Genomic DNA, 25,297 nt, shown 5'->3' with positions numbered 1-25,297 from the left:
AAACTTCAAAGTATTGAAGACGGTTTTGTAAAGAGACTGGGCTTCCTCCTGCAATGTTGTTCATCAATTAACTGTCACTCTGAATTTAGTCTCCTCTATACCACTGATCAAATCTCCATTGCTCCTATTTTAATGTAGCACTCAATATGGAGGAAGGAAAAACCTAGCCTAACTAGAGACATTGTAAAAGACTGTCTGAACCTAGATGGTATTTCAAGAATACAATGGCTAAGATACATCGAGTCAAAACTGGAATTGATTGCTCTTGGAAAATAGTTTAAAGATCCTACCTTATGCCTGACAATATCAAGAAAAGATTTGAAAGTCCAGGTATTGGATAGACCGAGTAGAGACAGATGGGTAAGGAACTATTTTTCTGCAGGTTTTATGCAGAAAAAGGAAAAGATTCATGTTGCCTGTTAGAAATGTGGGTCTCTAGTTGGCAAAGGTAGGTACCTTTGTCCAAATAGGGACCCTTGCTTCTAGTCAGGGTAAGGGGGATACACACTTTAGATAACCCCTGCTCACCCCCTTGGTAGCTTGGCACGAGCAGACAGACTTATCCCAAAGGCAATGTGTAAAATATTTGTACCAACACTCACAGTAACACAGCGATAACATCACAAATGGAAACCATACCGGTTTAGAAAAATAAACTATCTTTATCTAAACTTAACAAGACCAAAACGACAAAAATCCAACATACAAGTATTAAGAAAAATTACTTTCAAAAGGCTTTTAGCAACTGAGTTCATAGAAAACTATGGATGCATGATTTCTTGCAAAGTACCTGTTCTTGCGATAAAGTCCACCAAGCCAAACAGCCGCATCAATGAGAAGCGTCGAAAAACAAAGAGATACATAATTCCTGAAACCTTCGTGGATGCGATGCGACAGTTCCGCTGAACACAGGGGAGCGGTGCTTTGGGTCTGGTCTGTAGGGGGAAGTGATGCGTCAATTCTGAGATCACTTCGATCCGCGGGTGATGCGTAGGCACAAACTTGCAGCACAGGGACAATGCGTGTAAATCCGGAATGCAGCAGCGAACCATACAGCGGCGTCGAGTGGCGCTGCGTTGGTTTCTTCAGCCGCAATCCCTCGAGGCGTTGATTCTTGTGGTTGCCTTGCTTTCCAGCTCCCAGCAGCAGAAACAACCTCCAGAGGCCCCACATAGTCACAGGCACTCCTGGCAAGTCAGAGCTCCCAGCAAGGAAGTTCAGGGGAGCTGGGGGTGAAGTCTTCGTGTTCCTGAGACTTCAAAACAGGAGGCAAGCTCTACTCAAGCCCTTGGAGACTTTCCTCAAGCAGGGGACACAGCACACAGCAAATCCTTCTCCTTTCTTTGGCAGAAACAGCAACTGCAGGCCAATCCCAGACACACAGCAAGGGCAGTACTTCCCCTTAGTTTCTCCAGCTGTTCTCCTCAGCAAATGTCCCTCTTGATTCCAGAAGTAGTCTAAAGTCTGGGGTTTTGGGTCTGATACTTATACCCCAAAACGTCTTTGTTCTCTTTGAGCAAGGGGCTCTGAGCTCAGTTCAAACCAGTTCTGGGGGCACTCTGCCAGTGCACTGCAACGTCCTTTGTTAGTGTTGGCTTTGGTCCTAGACACACCACAGGGGGGGGAGCCAGCATTGTGGAAGGCAGGGACAGCCCTATTCATGTACAGGTGCTACTCCTCCCACCACTCCAAATGCAGATCAGCCTATTCAACCTAGTGCTGACTCATCCAGAGTCCTGGAGCCACTGCACTTCCCCAGCCCCTGTCACCCCAAAGCCAGACAGTCAATCCACAAACAGCCAGAGGCACACAGGATGGTTGAACAAGAAAATAGCCACTTCCTAAAAGTGGTATTTTCAAACTCAGAATGAAAAAATCACCTTTCCTAAAGGATGCATCTTTAGATTCTGAGTTCTGGCACGCTAAACTTTATTTTTCTATCTGGTCCCAATGGTAAGTTATATTTATAAGATGTTATAAATTAACTCCCATGCTCTCCTATGGGGACAGATAGCCTTACAATAGTGAAAAACGAAATTGGCAGTATTTCACTATCAGGGCATGCCCTACCTTCCACAAACACCGCACCCTGCCCACAGGGGTACCTTGGGCCTACCTTAGGAGTGACTGACAGGGAAGGTTAGGGCCTGGCAAGTGGGTGCACTTGCCAAGTCAACATGGCAGTTAACAACTGCGCACAGACACTGCAGTGGCAGGTCTGAGTTACCTTCTCAGAGCTACTCATGTGGGTGGAACAATCAGTGCTGCAGGCCCACTAGTAGCATTTGATGTACCAGCCCTGGCACACTTAGTGCACTTTACTAGGGACTGACCAGTAAGTCAAATATGCCAATCATGGCTAACCAATCATGTTCATAATTTACCAGAGGCCATATGCACTTTAGCACTGATTAGCAGTGGTGAAGTACCCAGAGTCCTAAAACCAACAACACCAGGTCAGGAAAACAATTAGGAGGAAGAAGCAAAAGGTTTGGGGATAACCCTGCAAAAAGGGCCAAGTCCAACATTGCCACTTTTATGTAAACTTCCTTTTAGGCAATGTCGCCAGCTTTATATTATCTCCAATCATTGCCAAACCCTTTTGTCTGTTACTGTGTTGCCTTATTTTTGCTATCCGCTATAGGAGGAGAAAATCAACCTTATATGACTAAATGTACAAATAACAAGGGTAATAATATTTGTGATTTACTGTTTTTATGATGGCATTTATTTGATCTTTTTAGCTGTATTTTACAATATGTTTTTATACCTTTTCTTATGACTTGATATTTAATGTTTTGTTTAAATGTAATTTATTGTCTATTGTAGAATACTTTTTATGTCATTTGAAGTGGTGAAATAAAGTTATCATGACTGACTGACTGACATTTACGAGCGAATGCAGAGTTTCAAGTTCCTGAGAAGTACTCTGTTACCCACGTCCATGAAGAGAACACTATTTCTTCTGTATATTCCATAAATGTTGAAGCGCAGGTTATTATTGTAGACAGAGCCCACGTAATGGTTTCTGAGGAATGCTGAAACAGTTTTATCAACAAGTTTCCTGGCTTTCTCTGTCTGTCGACAACATTCAGATGACCACTTGCATATCCGCCTCTGACATATGTTAGAAAACACCAAGGCAGTGTGAGGGAAAAATTTGCCCTAATTGTTCAAATGTATTCTCCATTAGGATTTCCAGTCCTACTCCAGTCAGTGTGCCCTGGTCATTGCCACCACAGTGCACAATTATGAGGATGGATGGTGGGAATCCATAATGCCTTCAAACAATGGAAGCAACTGCTGCCACTTTAAGCCTCTCAGGCCAAACCAACATTAGTGCCCACATTAGGCAAGCCACGGTCTCTGTCAATCCCATCCTTTCTAGCAAACACTCTCGTCCAGAACACAAAGCTATGACCTACAATCCACACGCTAACCATTTTGAAGGATGGAGCAGTAGCACACAGGAGCAGGCTGCAGCTGAATGAGGCAGTTTTGAAGTGAAGGGCAGTTGAAAATGGAGGGTAGTAGGAATAATTTCAAGGGAATGCATTTTATTAGCTGTTCTAAATATGTTGGTGCATGAGGCTAGGGGGTGATTTTGTAAGCAATGTATATAGATTTTAAATAGGCTTTTGAAAAAGTAGAATTTCTTTTGCGGTTTTGGATATGTGTAAGTCTGGGAGGTGAACTCCGCTCCGCTCGCTGAGCTTGGGGAGTTTTCCACACTCCGCATTCCGTGGAGCTCAAGGGGTTCCGAAAAACTCCGCTTCGCGGAGCGGAGGTTTTTTCCTTGCCTACATTCATCAACATCAAGTTGCCGATTGAGGAAAATCCACCTCCTGGCGAGATTTTTCCTCGTTCGTGATCGTCAACATCAAGTTGGAGAGCGCAAGCATGGAAAATCAACCTCCCAGTGAAATTTCTCAAAGTGGGCGGTCAAATTTCTCATTGCGAGTGGTCGCGTATGCTTGCAACTGCTCGCGTTGAGAAACCGTCGGTTTGCATTGAGAGAGCTACAGCTCGAATAAAAATCTACTTGAGCAGCAGAAAGTAAGCAGCGCCCGCTTGCGCTGTGCATGGTGCCGTTCGCGATGATTGCACAGGGCGTACAAGCACCTGGCACGGAAAATCACAGCGAACTGGCATTTAACTAACACACTCCGCTGCTCGCACAGCTCTGCGTAGCACAGCAGAGTTTTTTTTGCACATCGCAGAGATCCGCATAGCAGAACTCTGCGAACTACGCCCAGGCTTAGATATGTGTCGAAACTGAAATTTCAGAATTCAAACGGAACAAATGTCAATTTCTGGAAGAACGTCCAGGACACTGACTGCATCTTTCATGAAGGACATCGTATAACTTTAAAAACATTACACTGTGAGCTTAAAAACGATAAGTGGATGGACAGAATGCAACAATAGTAAGCTCATATTATTTTTGAAAAATGCCTTACAAACTTCAAAATTAGGACCACTTTTTTCATCACCAATGTTCTAAGAAGGATTATTGTTGAAAACTAGTTATGCAGTGTTTGTTCTTCTTGAATCATTTATGTTTAAGGCATCATTTGGCCTATAGTGGTGATGTCCTGTTAACAGTGTCCAAAACTCGAATGTTATTTTTATGTATTTTGATTGATGGTTTAATTACAAAGTGATATTATTTTATTTTTATGATATATTTCTGTAGATAAGTTCAATAGTGTACTATTGCAAAGAATTCATTAGCTGTAGTGAGTGCAATGCATAGTGTGTCTTAGTTGTAGAGCCATACTGTTAAATTCTGGGGGTTTTCTACAATGAACAGTATTTTTTTTTCCCACAGTTCAAAGATAAAGCTTCAGGTAGTACATTGTTAACAGTGTACAAGTATGAAAGCTGAGAACAGTAAAAAAGGGAAAATTTGATCATTAATTAAATTTATATTCACTTTACAATATTTTTGATGTATGATACTTTATTACTAACATATAGAATTATAATGCAGAGTTATAATCTTTGGTACTTGTGTTAAACCGAGGAAGAAATAACTTATATTATTTATGTTTCTTTCTCTTTTCCTACAGATACATGAAATCATTTATATAAGCAATTTAGATGAATGATATGTTGGGCCATGATATACTAATACATACAGTAATACACTAATGCATACAGTCAAGCATTTAGTAACAAATTAAATCACTCAGACACCCCAATACCCTCTGAAACTTACATCGACACACCCAAAGACTCGGTAATGCCCAATATAGTTAGTAAAAAAATAAAAAGAAAAAGAAAGCTTTTTTTAATTGGGTGATAATGTTCTATTTAAAATGTAAGCACTTATTGTACCTCAAAAACATGGTAAAAACTGTTTTTTCACCACTTGCATGAAAATACATTTTTATTCAGCTCCATAATACAGCAATGCAATCTGCATGTTAAAATCCAACTTATAAAGTTATCAAGGATAACTAGTAACTGCTTCCGAGTGCTCCACAACAGATGTTTTGTTGATTACAACTGGCAGCGTAAGCAATGAGTTGCCATACGCCCCAAATTCGGAGAGACAGCTGCCACTGTTATTGTCACTAAGGTTGACACTAGGCCTGGGCATTGAACTTTGCTCCGTTCATGGAGTTTGCAGAGTTTTCTGCTCTCCACACTCCGCTAGCGAGTTTTTTCCTGCTCACAATCGCGAACGGTAAGTGTGCCATCTCGAACGGTAAGTTCGAGAGCACGAGCTGCCACTCGGGTAGAATTTTCACCCGAGCGGCAGGAATACCAGCATAAACTGCAGTTCGTACTGCACTCCACCACTCGCGGAACTTCACAGAGTTTTCTTGTAACTTCGTGGAGTTCCGCATAGAAAACCCCCACAAACTATGCCCAGGCCTGATTCACACACTTGCAGAAGAACTAGAGGAATGGACAGCACCTTCCTTCTCTCTAAGTATCCAGTCGTAGGCGATTTCATTAATGTTCTTTAGGTGCTTCCACAAAGAACATGGGCCATGCCTGTATTTCTTGCTGGTCCCCCTTGAAAGTTCTTTTCCACAGATATTGCAGTTAACCAGTTTTGCAGTGACTTTTTTCTCACCAGATGGTATGGTGAAGAAAGGCCGAACATCGCTTTTATTCCTCTGGGCTGCTGCTTGTGCATTTTCATCCTCCTGCTGTAGAAGAACGGGATCTTCTGCAGGAGCAGATGCTGATACTGTAGCCACTGTCACAGAGCACACTGGTAGCACATTGTGCTAATTAAGTCCTCCTTTGTGTGTCCTCTATTGCAAATGCAAGGTTTTCAGGAGCAGTTTGATTCCAAGGCATGTACTCCATGGCGCTGATCGAATATTCGCAGTGCCGCAAAATAGCAATTCAATTGACTTCTATTTAAAAATAAATATATTCTCCATTAGTGTGCATCTGTAATATGTCTATCCTACTAACAAATCCTGAAATAGTGTTGTATATAAAAATAATTGAATTGTATAAAATCTGGCGAGTCCGCGGTTTCCGCACCACGGTCCAATTGTGATCACGTGGATCGACATATAAAACTATAGAGTTCTGACTGGCAAGCATTTCTCACCGGAGACACAGAAGAGAAATGTATTATAAAATATTTAAATGTATTTGTTTAAAAAAAATATTCATTAAAAATAAAACCCAAAAAAGTATTAAAAAAACTGTATTTGAGATTATATACTTTTACAATCAAAATCAATCCATAAGCAATAGAAGTATTTTGAAAAAAACATAGTTGTTAAAAAAACAGCTTTAAAAATATTAATGGATTCTTGAAACAACTTCTACTGCTTTTAAATCAATTGTAAAGAAAAAAGTTATACTGAAAAAATAAAATTCTTTAAAAATTCATAGAAATTCACTGAAAAAACAAAAGGTTACAGGGACATTATAGTTAGGCTGACATTTCACTTGTAGAAAGCCAGAGAAATTCAGCAGTTATAGTTACTTGAGCTAACTATAAATTACGTCACCGCAATGCACTGCTTATGACCTCACATATTACATCACTCATGACATGGTCAGTGACATCACTGATAACATCACTGATGACAATTAAAATGACATCAATGATGACATAATCCAGTGAGTGTTAAATATTTTCTAAGAGTATCTGAAGCCCATACCTAAATCCATCTGTTTCTCCCACCTCTGCAAGTAGGTTAGTGAATTCCATTTTGTAGTACCTTTAATAGTATCAGTGTAGTACTACTAATGCACTTCAAAATGCAGTTTGTGAATATGCCACATAGATTTATCTAGGCGTAAATCTCTGCCTAGATGCAATTCACTATCTCAGGGTAGAGAATTATGCTTGGCAGGAGGAAAAGTTTCTCCTCCACCTTGCTTAAAGGGATTGGTACATGTAGAATCAAAAAATATGATAATTAAATAACTACCAGAAACGTTACTGGCCTGTTTTAGGTATACATCGCCGAAATGTAGTTTTACATAATATTGATGGAGAGTACCACTTATACTATGGATAACTATGATTATAAAGAATAGGGAAACAGAAATCACCTAAAGAAAATGTTGCATGCCTGACTAACATTACTATTGGAAGCATATTAACAGCCTGCCTCGGACCCATTTCCCTTGTTCTGTGAGATGCTGTGGAGCAATACATCATCCACATTTGTGTTGTATGTCATACTGTGCCTGTGTGTGTTTGTCTTGAGTATGCAATGTGTTATGATGTGTTTTTGAATTTGTCGAGAGCAGTGCCAGATATGAGATGGATCTTGCAAATTTATCTGTATGTTCACCTATTATGTTTCTATTTTTATAATGTGATTTGTATAACTGTAGCCAATGTTTATGTTATGTTATCCTATGTAAGTAGTTTGTAAAGCGCTTGGTTACTCCAATCAGAGTGTCCCCGCACTAAGATTACTCACAAAGAACTCATTGACCCTGCCCTAGACCTACTGACACTTTTGCCTGAAGAACCAGGTTTATAATTTTTTTCAGAACAGGATCTCAGAAGGTTCCATTCTGAGATACAGAGGCAAGGAGTTCCATGGTTTAGCAGCCAGAATTCTAAACGAGCTGCCACCAAGACACATTTTGTGGGCACCCTGGGGGTTGCTTTGCATTATCACGCCCTTTATTATCCTGAAAGTACCTTAACGCAGTCCTTTACAGCTAGAGTATCAGGTTCAGGTCGTAGTTGAATTCATCACCTGTATGATGTACAGAGAGCTTTAAATAATCTGCTTAGACTACTATTTGATGGTCGTACTCCACATGAAGTGTTTTTGGGGGTTCCAGTGTTTGTACCAGATCTTGATAACTGTAGTGCAGTAGCAGAGGGTGCACCATTTGACCTCAATAAACATTTCATTGTCTTACAGGAATGGCAAGACTTCGAAGATGAACACTCAAATTTAATTGCTAAACAATCTGCCATGGATTAAGTGAATATGCAACCAGCGGTTTCTGATTGGATTCCTGAAGTTGGGGATCTGGTCCAGGTGAAGATTGCAGATAATAAAGAGTTTGGCCCATTCTATTGTGTACCAGTACCTGTCCTTCACAACCAAGGTACTGGAACTGTGATGCCACTGATTGCTGGTTGTAAACAAAAATGGCAAGTTTCGATTGATTTGATCAAGTTACACCATGTGGCTGGTTCTCAATATTAAACCACAAAGGTATCTAGGTAGTACCTTGTCACCTACTCCTACCCTGCAGGAAATCCCTCTACATGTAATAAATTGTCCTAATCTTACTACTCCCAGGCTGGGATCCTCAGATACTGAACTTTCAATCACACAGATTGATGACGAAAACACAGGGTAATTTTCTGATGTGATTTTGCCTTTTTCTACTGCTGCTCCTTGCAAGGAAGTTACGTATAATTAACCGCCTTTGAAGGCCTCTTCCAGATCTACTTCTCATAATGAGATCCCTGTTTTTAGTCAAACTGCCTCTGGATCTTTTGTCAACGTTGAGGATTTTTCTTCAGACTCCTCGCATGCCTCTTTGTATGGTGTGCATGGACTGTTCCTCTGGCTGAAACAGACATACCCTCTAGGCCCTATTGTTGGAGTTTTCTTTCACTATTTCTTCACATCCTTTGGATTAGAATTGTTATAGTCTTCTTTTTGATGCTAAATGGAGTCTATCTCTCTGATTGTACTGCTCCAGAACTGGCAGCTCAGGTGCTTACTCCCGATTCTTCATCACAGAAGGACTAGAGAGACTTGTCTCTTGTGAACATTATTGTATTCCCTACCCATGATTGTATTGTATGGGATAAAGATCTCTATGATATTTTTGGTCCCATACAAACATTGCACATTTCATATGTAGTTAAAATTTCTATGTATGACAACATTACCCCAGGTTCCATTTCAGACGAATGGGGTGTTGTGATTGTTACTAATATGTTGTCTGAGTTAGCATTATACCCAGTACATGCAGAGCTAGTATTCCACATGCTGGTTTTAAATATACACAGTGGGAACACTGTTTGACACTACCAATAGGTAGTTTGATACTTATTTTTTCAGTCATGTTCCTAAAGAATAGGTTTCATATTTTAATCAGCTTACGCCTTCCCCAATGAAGAAAAACATTCTCACATAAACAAAGTTAATTTATTTGGGTTCATTTATTTCACAACTCTCACTACAGGTTTATGAGTATTGGGAAGATAATATTGAGCTCAAGTCTGTTTGGGAAACACACTATTAGCATGTCCAGGGCACTGATACGTTATTTAAGCATGCCTGATCTCTCTGCAAATGATCTTTTAAACAAAACAGTACAACGGACTGCAGGTCTTGGGTTTGGCAATGGTAAAAATTTTAATAGACCAAGCATCCCCTCTATTGCACAGTTTCATACCTGGCAACAGTTTGTTAATTTCACAGAAGAAGCGCTTAATGAAATGGTGCATAATGGATCATACAATCCTTCAGTTTCTGGTTCAGATGGGTGATTATTATGGCCAGTTGATACCGATGATTGTAATGCTTGTTTTTTGTACTCTTCCAAAAGGTTTAAGGCAAAAATGTCGGACCCCAGTAAGCTCAGTCACTACCTTCTGGGATTGTCACTATATATAGTGCTGGGAAATTGTGCCAGCAATCAATAGAACACTCACCATTGTAAGCAGTGAAAAACCACGTATCCCTCCTTTTAGATAATATGGATTTGCAGGATTTACTGTTGGTTCAGGATGAAGTAGCTGAACATTTCAGACAAATTGATCAGGACACTTTGGAAAAAGCTTTGGCTGTTGTTGATTATGGGATGATCACATTGTCAACTCACATTCATTCATTGGGTAATATTGTTTCTTCATCATTTGGTATAATTCAGAATGACATGTCTATGTTTCAATATGGCCAGTGTCAGATGTGTTTGATTTTGCAATTAAGTTGGAATTTGGATCTCTGAAATCACATAGAGTGGCATGGTGTTATTTAAATGCAACTGAGTTGTTTATGCCTTATAATTTGACATGCATATAAAAAATAATGGCTGAAATAGAAGTCACACACTGCTTCATATCAAACTATTAGAGAAGGTACCCTTTTTAGTTGTTGAAACTCCAGTTGTGATTTGGCTTATTCATTTCTCTTCCGATATCCATGTTTAATTTCACATCATGTCTTAGACATTTTCAAGTTGGCAGATATGAGTAGGTGGGTATACATTTTTTGCACAAAGCCTGTTCCTCCCTTTTCAGTACAGATGCATTAAAGAGAACAAAAAGGCTTTTGTTAGGTTTGATGATTGTGAGGCTTCTTTGAGTCACTTGTTAGTCTGCATAGAGAATACACTTCATGGAGTTTGTAAGGCCTCTATGGCTAATTTAGCATGTTCTTTTAAAGGTGTTCCTGTAGAATTGATCAAAAACTTATTTTTTGTTGCTTTCTGATGGCGTGAAGTGTCTCTCGCCTGAATTCAAAATTGAGGTGGTTTCAATAACAAAACACCGTCCTTATTGCTGTCTGCAAGAGATGCAGAAAAGCAGCTTTACTTAGTCTGGGTGAAAGCGTCATCTCGAACACGCACAAAATAAAGCAAGGACATTGTGTTCTAGTATGTGTCCCTAAAATTAACAGTTCAGACTACAGAACAACGATGTCTAACTATGATAAATGTGTGTGAGGCAACTTATCATGTTAGAAAAAACAAGTTCAAACCACCATCTCAAAAAGATGCCTAGTTAGAAGGGAAAATTAAAATGGAGACTAAACTTAATCCCTATAAAAAGAGTGTCCCTCAGGATTGGCAACCATCTATTAGATGTGCCCCAGTCCACTGCCCCAGTCAGGTTGCTGGGTCACTGTCAAGATCCTCTAAATGGCTGTCCACTGCACCCAGGAAATCCTGGAGGTGAGGGCTATCCTGTAAGCAAGCACATAGTCAAGGTGCCTACAACTGCGGAGGGGCCTCCTGAAAATTTGTCATTATGGTGCAAGTAAAGGATCTTAGGCCCAGGGTCTCTGGATAGTAATCAGTAGCCACGACTCACTGCCAAGGTTGGCTAGGGAGAAAAGCTTCAGAACTGTGGCCATTGGCCATCATTGGAAAGTTAGGGTGAGTGGAGAAGAGGACCTCGAGACAGGCGCAAGCTACTCTCAATGGGGGCCTCTCTGCAACTAGTTAGGGTCCTGCACAGTCACAGTTTGTTTTCGTGTGAGGTCTGGCAATGGAGATCAGCCATCAGGTAGGAGGCAAAAGCCAGGAGGGCTATCTGGTAGAGTCTGCTACTAGGGCCCTGCATAACCCAGTGGGCTGTTGCATGGGACAAGTAACAAAATACATCATACTGGAGGTAGAAGCAAGGGGGACTATCCAGTAGGATCTGCTGCTGGGGTCCTGAGCAGTCACAGTGTACCACCACCAAGGGCACAGTGGTGAGAGCCAGCACCTAAGTATGAGCTACAAGCCAGGGCGCAGCTTGTAAAATCCATCACCAGGAACAGGCACTGTCACAATGCGCAACCACATGAGACCTGGAATTGAGGGCAGACTGTCAGGAAGAAGGTAGGGACTGGAGGGGGGACATCTGGTGAGGGCCACTGCCACCCCCCGGGGTTCATGGGGTTTGCGCTGGGTCGACAGCACAGAGCTGAGGATTCGGCTGTGATGTTCACTCAAGTCATTAGGCAATGCTGCCCCAACAGTTGTCAGGACACTGTTGGAGTGAGATGTATCTTCCAAGCTCTCTCACCACTCTCCAGCGGCCAAAAACCCAACTCCAGGGGGGTCAGGAAATGGGGGGGTCATACTGCATGCCCAGGTCTTAAATGAAGTGACCAAGACTGTTGCTGATTGCCTGATTTCTAGAGCTAATGAGCAAGCCGACTGGCTGGGAGCTGCTCTTTACTTTAGTACCTGACCAGTTGATACTGGCAGATTACATTAGTGCCTAGAGCCTAGGAGACAATAGCATTCTCTTCTCTAGAAGGATTGTACCCGTTTGAGGTTATGAATGCTTCCGCCACTTTGAAGCATCTAGCAATTTAAATTCCCTGTGAGCTGGAAAAGGTTCTCTGTGGATTTCCATGTCAACATTGCCAGCAATTGGAGGGTAGAACCACCTCCGCTGGTCAATTTACAGGAGGCAAAACTCACGATCAAGGCAACCAAATGCCAGATGGGGCAGTCCTGTGTGGTCTATCTTGAAAAACTGATAGCTCTGCCTGTTAAATTCCAAGATCCACTATGTGTTTGAGTTGGAGGTTCCCACCATCAAGCCCAAGTGAGAGCCTTCCTAGGACTCACTTACAATTACAGAAACTTTATGGCCACCTATTGACAGTAGTAGCCCTTGACAACACTGGCATCCAAGAAGCAGACTAAGAAAGCAATCTGGAATGTGGGGTATTAGAAGGCCTGTGAGGAACTGAAAATCTCAACATGTAATAGTCTATTGTTGATGGCATCTGACTTTTGTCAATCCCTCATTGTACAAACTGACACCTCCGATAAATAACTTGTAGTGGTTTTGGCTCAACTTCAGGAGAAGGGTAGTGAGCATCTAGTAGCATTTATCAGCCGCAGACGTATTCCTTGTTAGCAGAATTGGGTGACCCTTGAGAAAGAATGCTGGGCAATAGTGTGAGCATGAAGAAGGTTCTGGTCTTACTTGTTTGGTACCTAGTTTGTGATCCAAACAGGTCACAAACCACTGAAGAGTTTGTTGTAAAAAAGGGTGAACATCCCAAGTTGATAAGATGGTCAATCTCATTGCAAGACCTAAATTTCACAGCAGAGCACAAAACACTATATGAATCATGGGAATGAAGATGAACTTTGCCACAGGTTTTGACAATCCAATGACTGTACCTCTCCAGCGATGGAATAAGGATCTTAATGGGGTATCTTTTGGCTCAAGAATGTTTCCGGCAGGTGCGTGCTTAGGCCCTGGTTACCCAGCTGCATGTGATTCTGGTATCCTCTCTTTTATTTTTGCCAAGGCATCATGCTAATCTTGTATGTGTACAGACTTTGTCCATGCGAGCTCCAGGACATGTCCTGTGACCTGGGGGGGCCAAAAAAGCATACCCTCATAGTGGACAGAGGACTTGTCCCTGGGTATATCTCATAAAGAAGTGGATATAGCATACTGTGTTTTCTGCTTATAGAGTGACCAAACCTTTTTCTATGTGTTAGTGAGAGTGTGGCCTAAAGACCCCTCTATTATGTGCAACCCAGAACCTTGTGCTGATATCCTATTTGTATGTCAAGGGCATGTTCATCCAGTGTACTCATGTAGTAAATATGTGGTAATAGAATTCTAGGTGTATGTGTGAATCCGAGTACTGAAGTCATTGGGTTCCTTTTTTGGTGCCCCTAGTTGAACATAAGTAAAAAGAACAAACATTGGACCTGGCCTGGCAGTTTGGGCTGGACTGTTCCCATCCGAAACAGGGCCAAGACTTATTTGAATATGTCTGGGTCCAAACTGGGGTGGAATGGTGAACAAAAGAACGATGGATTTAACCAAGATCTGTGACTCAGGGTAGGTGTCTAAAAAGTTTCAGCACTCCGTCCATCATCTTATTGTGTTGGTATGTTCACCCTAACTGGCCAAGGTATGTCCAGACATGGGTCCCTTGCATGCTGTGCCACTGGATTCAAGCTAGCCTGACTGATGAGGAGTGTTACCCCGAAACCAGTCTCAAGGTACTTGTTTCCGGTGCAGTGAGGGCCTGGCAGTTTGGGCTGGACTGTTCCCTTTGGGAGCAGGGTCAAGACTGATTTGGATATGGCAGGGTCCAAACTGTGGTGGCATGGTAAGCAAAAGAATGATGTATTTAACCCAGATTTGTGACTTTGGGTGAGTGTTGAAAAGTTTCAGCGCTCTGCCCATCATCTTGTTGTTGTTGCCTAGTTTAACATGTTACAAGATGGAGGATGAGGACAGCTATCCCACTGGAAATTAATTGTCTGCATTCCTGTAGCTAGAGAGTAGTGATCAAGACACTGAAGAGAGAAGGATAGAGGTAAACCTCCCTTTAGAAATTCATGAAGTCTCTGCCACCAAGAAGCAGCGTATTACTTCTTTCTGAGTACTGTCATTAGGTTGGTGCTAGGGGTGAAGGGTGGGACTGCAGTTTTTGTTGTTCAAAATGAGGAAATTTCTGTTTGAAAAGCTTAGAAGCTCTTTGCACTTAAATACATTTTTCGAAAGCCTGATGATAGTGCAGTGTTGGAAGCTCACACTTTATAGAACACATGACTTGTGATGTTCTTTGGAGACAGTCGCAGATCTACTTGCTCTGAGAAGCATCACTTTGTCTGGAGAGCAGCTTCAGAAGGACCTTTGAAAAGCAAACAGAATCAACCCAAACCTGTTTAAAGGTTGGACACAGTGGATCCACATCCCCTGCCTATAAAATGTGTACTGAAGTATGATTGAAACCACCCCACTTCATTCCAGTCCCACGTTCTTCTTGACCAGGGAAAGAGGTGCACCACAGAGTACTTTTTTGTTCCATATATTTGTATTCATTTTTCTAGTGGCAGATACCTTTGACATAAGGATATTGCAGTCCTGCCAAGTGGACCATTCTGTTCCAGATGGCCTATGCACCAGCAGCAACTCCACAGAGTACTTGAAGAGCTGCTGTTTAACAATGGATCCCTGAGGCGAGTCTGTACTTTCCATGAGGCCTGGCATAGTGCCTTCCCACCTGCCTGCCTACTGAGAGAGTGAAGAAGTGTGGCATTCCTTTGGAAGGAATGATTGTCAAGGAGTAGAATCGTATTGTGTTCCTGATGTATGGAGCATCCAGAGACAGCAAATGGTGCCACAAATTTAAGCCAGTGGCAACCCTTATTATAAGTTGGTCCCTTAAACTCTGTGCATGGTTCCTACCTGAGAACTGCCCAAAGGACTGCACCATATTATGTAGAGCTGTGTTTGTTGTCAGTTTCCATGGCGATGAACTAGTGCAGCTACTACTGAGGCCAGAGAACTAAGGAGATGCACCTCAACGGAGAAACCATGATTGAGCATTGTGGCTGCCACTAAATGCTGTCACTGTAACCCTGATTGGCCTGGAAGGTCAAAAATGCATAACACCTCTGCCAGGCTGCAACTTTGACTCACAGTTACAAATATTCATCTCTTTTCACATTAAGATATGAAAATAATCTTAGACATCTACCTGCTAGTCAAACTAAACACTTCAAATACCATGGAGACAAAGCTTTCTCATCTTCAAAATAAGTAGCCAACACAACTCATTATAGTAAAGTGAAATGATGCAATTGTTCCCATAATTGTAGCTGCAGTTTATGCCCAGTCATCTACAGTGAAACATGGGTTCATATATAAAGGACCTCTTCTTTTCCTCAAATGAATTAGAATGCAAGTAATAGAAATCATCTAACTTTTTAAATCTCCCATAGAGTATTACTGCTTGATAATTCCTGCTGATAATAATTCACAAAGACAGTACCAAATCACTGAATAGGTGTCATGAGCTTTTGCAATGCATACATTTTTACGACAGTTAATTTCATGTATAAAACAATCAGGACCTGTTTCACAAACGTAATATACATTTTGAGTAATTTACACCATTAAAAAAGTTACTACTTTTTGGCTATTCAGAAAATCAGAGTGCAAATTTACTCCGAAAGTGTAGCTTACAAGTCTTCACCAAGTAGAAGGGCCGAGGGGCTATTCACAATCTGCAGGGGCTGTTCACAAAAGTAACTTACACTTCTTTTTTGTAATTTATACATATAATTTTATCTTTCATTGTTTTAGTCACTTTACTCTTGGATTTTATGAAGAAGAGTAGAGAAGTTTCTCAAAGGTATAAAAATAAATTACACAGGTAAATTACTCTAAAGTGTAAGCTACCTTTGTGAACAGCCCCAGCATTTTGTAGTTTGTGCCATGGTCTCTTACCATTTTTCTGAAGGGGGGGATTGGTTAAGCTTTGGCTACTCCTAGAGCAGAGTCAATCCAGCACGTATTATGTTTATAAAGGACCAAAATCTCCAAGGTGTCACGTAAGATGCAAGCTCCACTGAAGAGATACATCATAGCTTGACTATGGTCTTTATTTGGGTGCAGACAGCAGCTAGATAGGAGTTTGGCCTTACACAGCTTTCCGGTGAACAGTACAAATCTTGATGTATTTTAAAATAGCTGAACTTCAGCCATGACCCTTGCAAGCCTTTGTCATGGGTAGCCTGAACATCTAACCAATACTCTTACGAATATATGGGCAGATTTACAAGAAAGTGACGCATCTGGACAGATGCGTCACTTTCCCTGCGCCACTCTTAGAAACCCTTGCGCCACCATAGATGCGCCGTATTTACAATACGGCACACTATGGCGCAAGGATTGACAGATGCGTCAGAAATTGTGACGCATCTGTTGGCGGAAAAGTCACGCATTGCTGGAGTCGTGTCGCAAGCACGACGCAACTCCAGCAATGCTTGTTGAGGCATTTTCCCACTACACTGCGTCACTACTTACGCCTGCTTGAAGCAGGTGTAAGGTTTTGACGCAGTGGCGTCCTAAAAGTGGCGCAGTGAAATCTTGTAGATTTCACTGAGTCACTTTTATGAGGCCTTCCTGCGTGGGAACGCCCACCCTGCATACATTATACCTGACGCAGGTATAATGTGACGCAGGGCTTTACAACGTGACGCATCTCCCTAGATCAAAAAAGTGACTAAACTGCAGCGCAAAAGTCACGCAAGGGGCTTGTAAATCTGCCCTATTGTTTTTGAAGCCTTAGTTGGCTTCTTTGCAGTAAGAGTCTGGCGATGGGTTTTGAATAAAGTTTGTCAATCAGAGTCCCATAAATGATGGAGCTTAGTTTATTTTGACTTCCCAATTTTTCCAAATAAGAATGCAAAGTGGATAAACGTATATTGAAGGGCTGTTTTCCCAGCTTCTTGAGTACCAGGTTCTAAGTTGTGTGTAGCGCCAATACTGGTTAGAAACCAGGTGGAAATCCATGCAAAAATCCTTAATTGATTTTAAAGAGTTTTCTGTTAGTAGTTGGCCAATGGTCATTATACCTTCGTTTAGCCATCGAGGCTAGTCGGCTGGTTGTCCAGCTACCAACAGTACAGCATTGTGACTTTTAGATATCTGCAAATTCCAAAACCCATTTCGGCCCATATATCTATGGCTTTGAGACCACGCTTTCATGGATGCACCTTTCATTGGATTGACCTTGTAGTGTGCGTTCTAGTCTTGCACGCTGCGTGATGACGCGGCGCGCGAGAGGAGAACGCGGGCGGGAGCACTGCGCATGCGCGAGCCGCGAGGCGTGGAGAAAGAGCCCGCCGCAGCGCGAGAAGGTTGTGTGGCTCGGCGCTCTAAAGTGTATTCGAAGTTATTGAATAAATAGTGTTGTTCTACACAGCCTGCATCTTGTGCTGCTTGGGGGTACATTCCTGCATCATTACAGTGGCGACGAAGGTAGGATTGCTGCAATCTTAGCCAGCTGGAGGACCCTGAACCACCGATAGGGAGCACAGGCCAAGGCAACAGTAACCAGCAAAAGGGGAGGACAAGAAGCGACGCGGTCCCCAAAGAATACACGCGAAGAGCGCGGCAGAGGCAGTGAACACAAGGTACAGACCACGTGCAGAGGCCTGTAGACGGCGCGCAACTGCGATAAACACACGTGAAGCCCAGTCGCAGAGGTACAGACCACGTGCAGAGGCCTATAGACGGCGCACAACTGCGATAAGCACACGTGAAGCCCAGTCGCAGAGACCCTGGCGGAAGCGGCAGCAAGCGGCGAAAGGGGGCCAAAAGAGAAGCGACAGCAGGAGCAGGGACGAACAGAGCGGGGAGACACACCGGGAAGTCCAAGAGGCCCAGGCGCTGCGCCAAGTAGGAGGGAAGAGATGAGCACCCAAGGTTCCCCGCTAACGGCGCTCATACCGTTTCTGCCAAGACCGGGAGATCCCCAAATGAAGTGGGAGGACTGGCGGGAATATTTTAAGAACTACCTGGCGGCCCTCGAAGATGAGAACGGTGAAGAGTTCCCCAGCGCGAGGAAGAAAAGAATACTCCTGCATAATTTAGGCCCGGAAGGCATAAGAGTCTACCAGAATCTAGTGCCGCCACTCAGGCAAAACGCGGACGATGACGTATTCAAGCACGCCATGGAGGACCTTGATGCCCACTACCGCCCGGCGGTGAGTGTCTCTATAGACAGGTACAACTTCCAACAGAGGAAACAGGAGCCGGGAGAAACCATTGATGAATACGTGGCAGCCTTGAAGAAACTGGCAGTGACATGCAAATATGGAGCCCTGCATGATGAGTTCATCAAAGACCAAATAGTCATGCATACCACGAATAAAAGTGTGCAAGATAAACTGTGGGCGAACAGCGAGGCGCCTCTGAAAGACGTAATAGCGATGGTGAAGAAAGCGGAGTTGACCAAACGGTGTGCGGAGGCAGCAAAACGGGAAGTGGTCCCCAAAGTCATGGTGAACAGAGTGGATGAAGCAGAAGCGCAGGGAAGAAGCAGGCAACCAGCGCAGGAGGGCAGAGGACCCCCGAAGTGGAAAGGGAAGACGGGCCAAACGTGGAAGCAGGCAAAAGACAACAACGGAGCCTGTTACAGATGCGGCAGTCCCGCACACGCTGCCCAGGACAAGAGATGCCCCGCGTTCCGGGCGAAGTGTATGTTCTGCGGCATAATGGGTCACTACGAGAAAGTCTGCCGGAGGAAAACGAAGAGACCCGTGGTGAAGTATGTGGAGCAAGAGCTAGAAGGAGAGGAAGAAGAGCAAGAGGAAGACATGGAGATCCTGTGTATTGAGGATCAGGTGCTCGGGATAGACGGGAAGAGAACCCGCAAACCCCAATGCGACATGACAATTGGAGGGGTGAACATCCAAATAGTAATAGACTCGGGGTCTCCATACACCATCATCCAGAGAACAGTATGGAAGGAGCAGTTCGAACCTACGCTGGGACCGAAGCTGGAACCCCCAGACATTCGGCCGGTAATGTACACAGGAGATCCAATACCCATGGAAGGGTACCGGAAACTGACCTTTGAATTCCGGGGAAGACAAGCTGAGTGCAAGCTGTACATAGCGGAGAAAGGCCCCTCTGTACTGGGATGGATGGACCAAGGTGATCTAGGGATCAAACTAGATCCGGGAGGCGACACACAAGTCCTCTTGACAGCGCCAGAGGAGCTGGCCGGTACTGGAAGCAATGAAGCACAAATTCCCGAAGGTGTTTGGAGGAAAGGTGGGGAAACTGGAGAAATTTACACACAGGATAGTACTGAAGGAAAACTCCAGCCCGGTGTCCCACAAAGTCAGGAACATACCCTTGGCGGTGAGGGAAGCGGTGCAGACGGAGCTACACAGGTTGGAAAAAGAGGGAATAATAGAGCCGATCGACAGTGCGGAATGGCTTGCCCCCCTGGTAGTGGCGATGAAACCCAACGGGAAAGTCCGTCTCTGTGTGGACCTTAGGGAACTAAACTAGTGCCTCATAGTAGAGAAATTCCCGCTACCTCGTATTGAGGAAATGCTAGCCAAGACCAAAGGGATAAAATGGTTCTCCACCATCGACCTAACGTCCGCATATCACCAAATAGACCTGCACCCATCAAGCCGAAAGTTGACATCGTTTATCACACCCTTTGGGTGCTACCAGTTTTGGAGAATGCCATTTGGACTAGCATCCGCAGCAGCGGTGTTCCAAAAGCTGATGCATCGGCTGTTTCAGGACATTGAAGGCGTCCAGTACTTTCAGGATGACATACTCATGATGGGGACAGACAGAAGAGACCACGATGAGAGGTTAGAGAAAGTACTCAGAGTGATAGAGGACAAAGGCCTGACGGCGGAATGGGAAAAGTGCAGGCTGGGAATGACATCAGTCACCTACCTGGGGCACGAAATAGGAGGTCATGGCATCACACCCAAAAGGGCGAATGTGGAAACGATATGCAAGGCGACCGCACCCAACAACAAAGAGGAAGTGAGGTCCTTCTTAGGGATGGCCGAGTACTACAGCAAATTCGTGCCACACTTCGCCACCAAGACCCATCACCTTCGACAACTAACAAGGGACAAAACAACGTACCAATGGACAGAAGACACACAGAAGGAATTCGAGGCCCTGAAAAAGGACATCAGTCAAGCAGTACCTTTGCAAGGGTATGACCCTCTTGGTCGGTCGATTCTGACGACAGATGCCAGCGAGAAAGGCCTAGGAGCCGTGCTCATGCAGGAAAGGAGCGATGGACAGGTGGAAACACTCAGCTTCGCGTCCAGAACCCTATCACCCACGGAGCAGAAATATAGTGTGATTGAGAAAGAGATGCTAGCGGTGGTGTGGGCGATGGGAAAATATCGCCAATTCCTATGGGGCACAAGATTCTTGCTGAAAACAGACCACAAGCCACTGGTAAAGGTGCTCACCTCAAGCGGGCATGCAGGGGCCACACCCCGCATAGCGAAAATGACGCTCAAACTGCTGGAGTACAGGTACGATGTGGAGTACATCCCGGGGACGAGGAATAAAGTGGCAGACTATCTCAGCCGAGCAGCAGCTATGGAAGGTGCCCCAGACATGATGCCCGAAGAAGACGAGATGGTGGCATTAATGGATGACCCCGAGAGGGTGATAAGCAAACAAGAATGGATACAAGCGTATGAAGAAGACGAGGACATCCGCAAGGTCAAGGAACACATAATAAAGGGATGGCCAGAGAAGAGACGGTTAGGAGAGGCTCTCCGGAAGTATTTCGAAGTGCGAGAAGAGTTATCGGTAGGAAACGAAGGAATATTCCTGTACAGGAGAGACAAAGTGGTCCCTCCAGAAACAGTGGTCCCCCGATTACTCGCAATGCTACACGAAGGGCACTTGGGAATTGTAAAATCAAAAGCGAGGGCTAAACACATGTACTGGTGGCCCGGAATGGACGCCCAGGTGGAGAGGCAAGTGAGAGAGTGCGGCCAGTGCCAGGGAGCCGACAAGACGCTAGTCCCACTACGGCCGGCGATAGGGAAATTCCCATTACCAAGTGGGCCATGGGAAGACGTGGCGGTGGACATCCTGGGACCGGTGCTGGACATCCACGGAACGCCCCAATACCTCTGTGTCCTGGTCGACAAGTATTCCAAATGGCCGGAGATTCACATACAGGAAGAGATGGAAGCAGAAACAGTGATAAAATTCCTCACTTCCGTTTTTCTACGGGAAGGCATCCCCAGAACGCTATTGAGCGACAATGGACCCCAATTTAGATCGGACAAATGGAACAAATACGCAGAGCGCAATGGGATAAAATTGCTGCACACGGCGGTGTACCACCCGGCAAGCAATGGGCAGGTGGAGCGCTTTAACAGAGTACTGATGGGATCTATCCAAGCAGCCATCATGGTGGGGAACGATTGGGAGAAGGAGGTTCATAAAACAGTGTGGGCCTACCGCATCACCCCCACAGGGACGGGGTACAGCCCCTTCCAAATCCTAAGGGGGAGACACCCCTTCACTAAAGACAACGTCATCTGGAGAGAAAAGACATTAACGAGTAAATGGTCGCCAGCAGTAGTGCAACACAACCTGGAGAAGGCCCAGAGGCTGTACTCGGAGCATTACAACAAGAGACGGACGGTCAAGAACGCCACCCTGGAGAAAGGAGAGTGGGTGAGAGTCAAGCTAGCGGTACGAAAGAAGAAGGGAGATAGCAAGCACAGTCCACCTCTACAGGTAGAAGAGGCATACGAGAGAGCCACCTTACTCAGTGATGGGAACGTGTGGTCCCATGACCGCATGGCGAAATGCAACAAGATCTTGAAATGGCCAGAGGAAGAGAAGGAGCAGTCAGGCCAAGGGACACTAACAAAAGACAATGAAGGAAACCAACCCCCGGAAGGGAGAAGCGGACTGGAGAAAGAGGACAGTGAGGAGCTAGCACACCAGGGGTCGATGGAACTGGAAGAGCTTGTGACGGGGGAAGGCCACAGCCCGGACAGAGTGGGGCGAAGCGAACAACTTGGCCACAGCCCGGCTGCAAGCAATGATGCTGGTAATCATGGCACCCCGGTAAGGCGCACTCGAACGGGCAGAGCGATTGTGAGGCCCAGCCGCTTCAAAGACTTTGAACTGGAGGGAGGGTGCATACCCTAGAGACGGCGAGGACAGTAGGTTATCAGGGCCATGGAAAAGGAGGGAGATATGTAGTGTGCGTTCTAGTCTCGCACGCTGCGTGATGACGCGGCGCGCGAGAGAAGAACGCGGGCGGGAGCACTGCGCATGCGCGAGCCGCGAGGCGTGGAGAAAGAGCCCGCCGCAGCGCGAGAAGGTTGTGTGGCCCGGCGCTCTAAAGTGTATTCGAAGTTATTGAATAAATAGTGTTGTTCTACACAGCCTGCATCCTGTGCTGCTTGGGGGTACATTCCTGCATCATTACAGACCTTTCCAGCGTGACTCGGCTGCTGCTATATTATCTGAGGTCCACGAGTATTCCCTTCCGATTTCCAGTTTGACCCAATCTGGACTCTCTCTTTCAGTGCTTAAGTGGTATGCCAGTTGCAAGACAAGCTCTAGTTTTGGGGACGTAGGTCCACAGTTGAGGTTGTGGCACAAAGCCAGAAGTATGTCATCCTGTAAAACACTAGCTTTAAATTTCCAGCTGGCGTGGGAATAACCCAAATTATTGCTGTTTGCGGAGTCACCAACGCCAATGTTTCCAGAGCCACCAGGTAGACTAGTGACGAGCGAGGGTGGCCCTGGTGAGTACCGCATTATATGTTATCAGCATCAGACAAGAAGCTCTTACAGATCACAACAGCAGTATAACCCTTTTGTCATGTCGCTGAATTTTTAACCTATTTCCAGTTTTGGCACTGTATGGAAAAAGTAGCACCCTGCAATCATATCAAATGCTTTCTCAGCTCCACCATTGTTGTTCCTACTATGCCACAGCAAATGCAGATGTGTGTCCATATGTTTTTCTGATGAACGGCCTGGCACAAATCCGTCCTGATTTCTGTGTATTATGGACAGTATGTATCTCTTCAATTGAGTGGTAAGGACCTTGACCAGTGTCTTATTGTTCCTGTTGATCAGTGGTATGGGTCACAAATCCTGCAGAATAAGGTGTCCTTCCCTGGTTTGGGAATCAGACAAATCAGTGCTCTGTTCTACTCAGGAAGCCTTTTTCATGGTCTCCCAGAAGGGTTTTGCTAATAGGGGAATTGAAACCGCTTCTGTAATCCTATAAAACTCCAGTGACAGGCCATGGTCTCCAAAATCCTTTCCAGTTGGTATGAATTCAATATCCTCTGCTATTTCTTCGTCAGTAATAGCCTTGCTTTGGTCATGTGTTGCCGCTGTTAACCTCAAATTGGAAGTTGATTGATGAATCACTTTTGGGAACCGTATCAGGGAAATAATCCAAGCTGTATAATAAGGAATAGAAAGGGACACATTCTCCTGTTATCTGTAAAGGGCTGGTAGGCAATTCATTCTGTGATTTATAGCTTTCTGGAATGGCCACTTGGGCCTCCTTTTGTTGAAGCTTCATCGCTAATAGTTATCCAGCCTTCTCGCCATGTTCTTATTGTACAGCTGTGCAGGCCTGGGTTGTGTGGATAGTTTTCAATTTTAACTTTTTGATGACTATATTCAAAATCTGTACATCCGATTTTCATCAATAGTGTCTTGGAGTTGTTGCATTGTTTTTTCAAGCTGGGCTTTTCCTTCTGAAGTTTGCTTGTGTAGTATATCACAATTATTCATCGTCATACTTCTCAGATATGCTTTTCCATCTGCCTGTTGGGAGGAGACAGAATTCCCATGCAGTTTCAGATATTCTTTAAGACAATTTACCAGCTTATATTTTTTCCTCTAGCATTTTAAATTGCATAGTGTCTATCTGCCATATCTTGGCATGCGGCCTCTGAATCCGCAGGTCAAGAGTAAACGAGATCGTTGTGAACTGACAGAAAAACAGTAGCATAGGGTGTAACCTATTCTTTTTTCTTTACCAAGGTGACAGTAAAAAAATGCAAAGTTCCTGTCTGTGGGATGAAGGAGGTTTGTTATGTTATCTAGATTTGTATGGTGCAACCTATCACCTGTGAGGGTATCCAGACACTGGAGCAGATGCATAGGCATGGCGGTGCTCCTAGTTGAACATCCAAGTCTTCAGTTTCTTGCAGAAGTGGAGTGGAGTGGCAGTCCTGATGCGCAGAGGAAGTTTGTTCCAATTTTTGGCAATAACAAAGAAGAAGTTGCATCATTTCATTAGCAGCTCAATGTTATTTAGGACATTTTGTGATTGGCCAGATCTTGATGGGACATCTTGTGCCTTCTTTTATTCAGTATCTACTCACATCTGTGAGTCATTTCTTCTCACTGTGAACCAAGAATGATAAACAAAACAGTCGCCTTTGATGTAAAAGAGAGAGAGAGAGAGATACCCATTGGTTGCTCAATTTCAAAATGTGAAACCAGATATCCTAGAATTAATACCGGCTTTCCTGCTTGCCCAAATTGTGTGATCAGAGGCAAATATTTTATTTTACAGAGCCTACATTTTCACATACGATCTCAATTTTAAACACTTGAATTCAGAGAGCGCACTGTACAAACACCTATTATTTGATTTACTATACGGTAATGTTGCTTCATCTATAATAAGAAACTAGGCCATGTTTAGGGTTTACATGGCTACTAACGTTTCTCCTAGTTCACTAACAGCATTATCATTGGAGGCAAGCCATGAATATTTCTAAAAAATATCACTTTTAGCAAATGTCTGCTTGTGCAATAATATAA

This window comes from Triturus cristatus, chromosome 5_1 (genome assembly GCF_964204655.1).
Source record: "Triturus cristatus chromosome 5_1, aTriCri1.1, whole genome shotgun sequence".
NCBI classification, from domain to species: domain Eukaryota; kingdom Metazoa; phylum Chordata; class Amphibia; order Caudata; family Salamandridae; genus Triturus; species Triturus cristatus.
Note: the sequence above shows the minus strand (reverse complement) of the source record.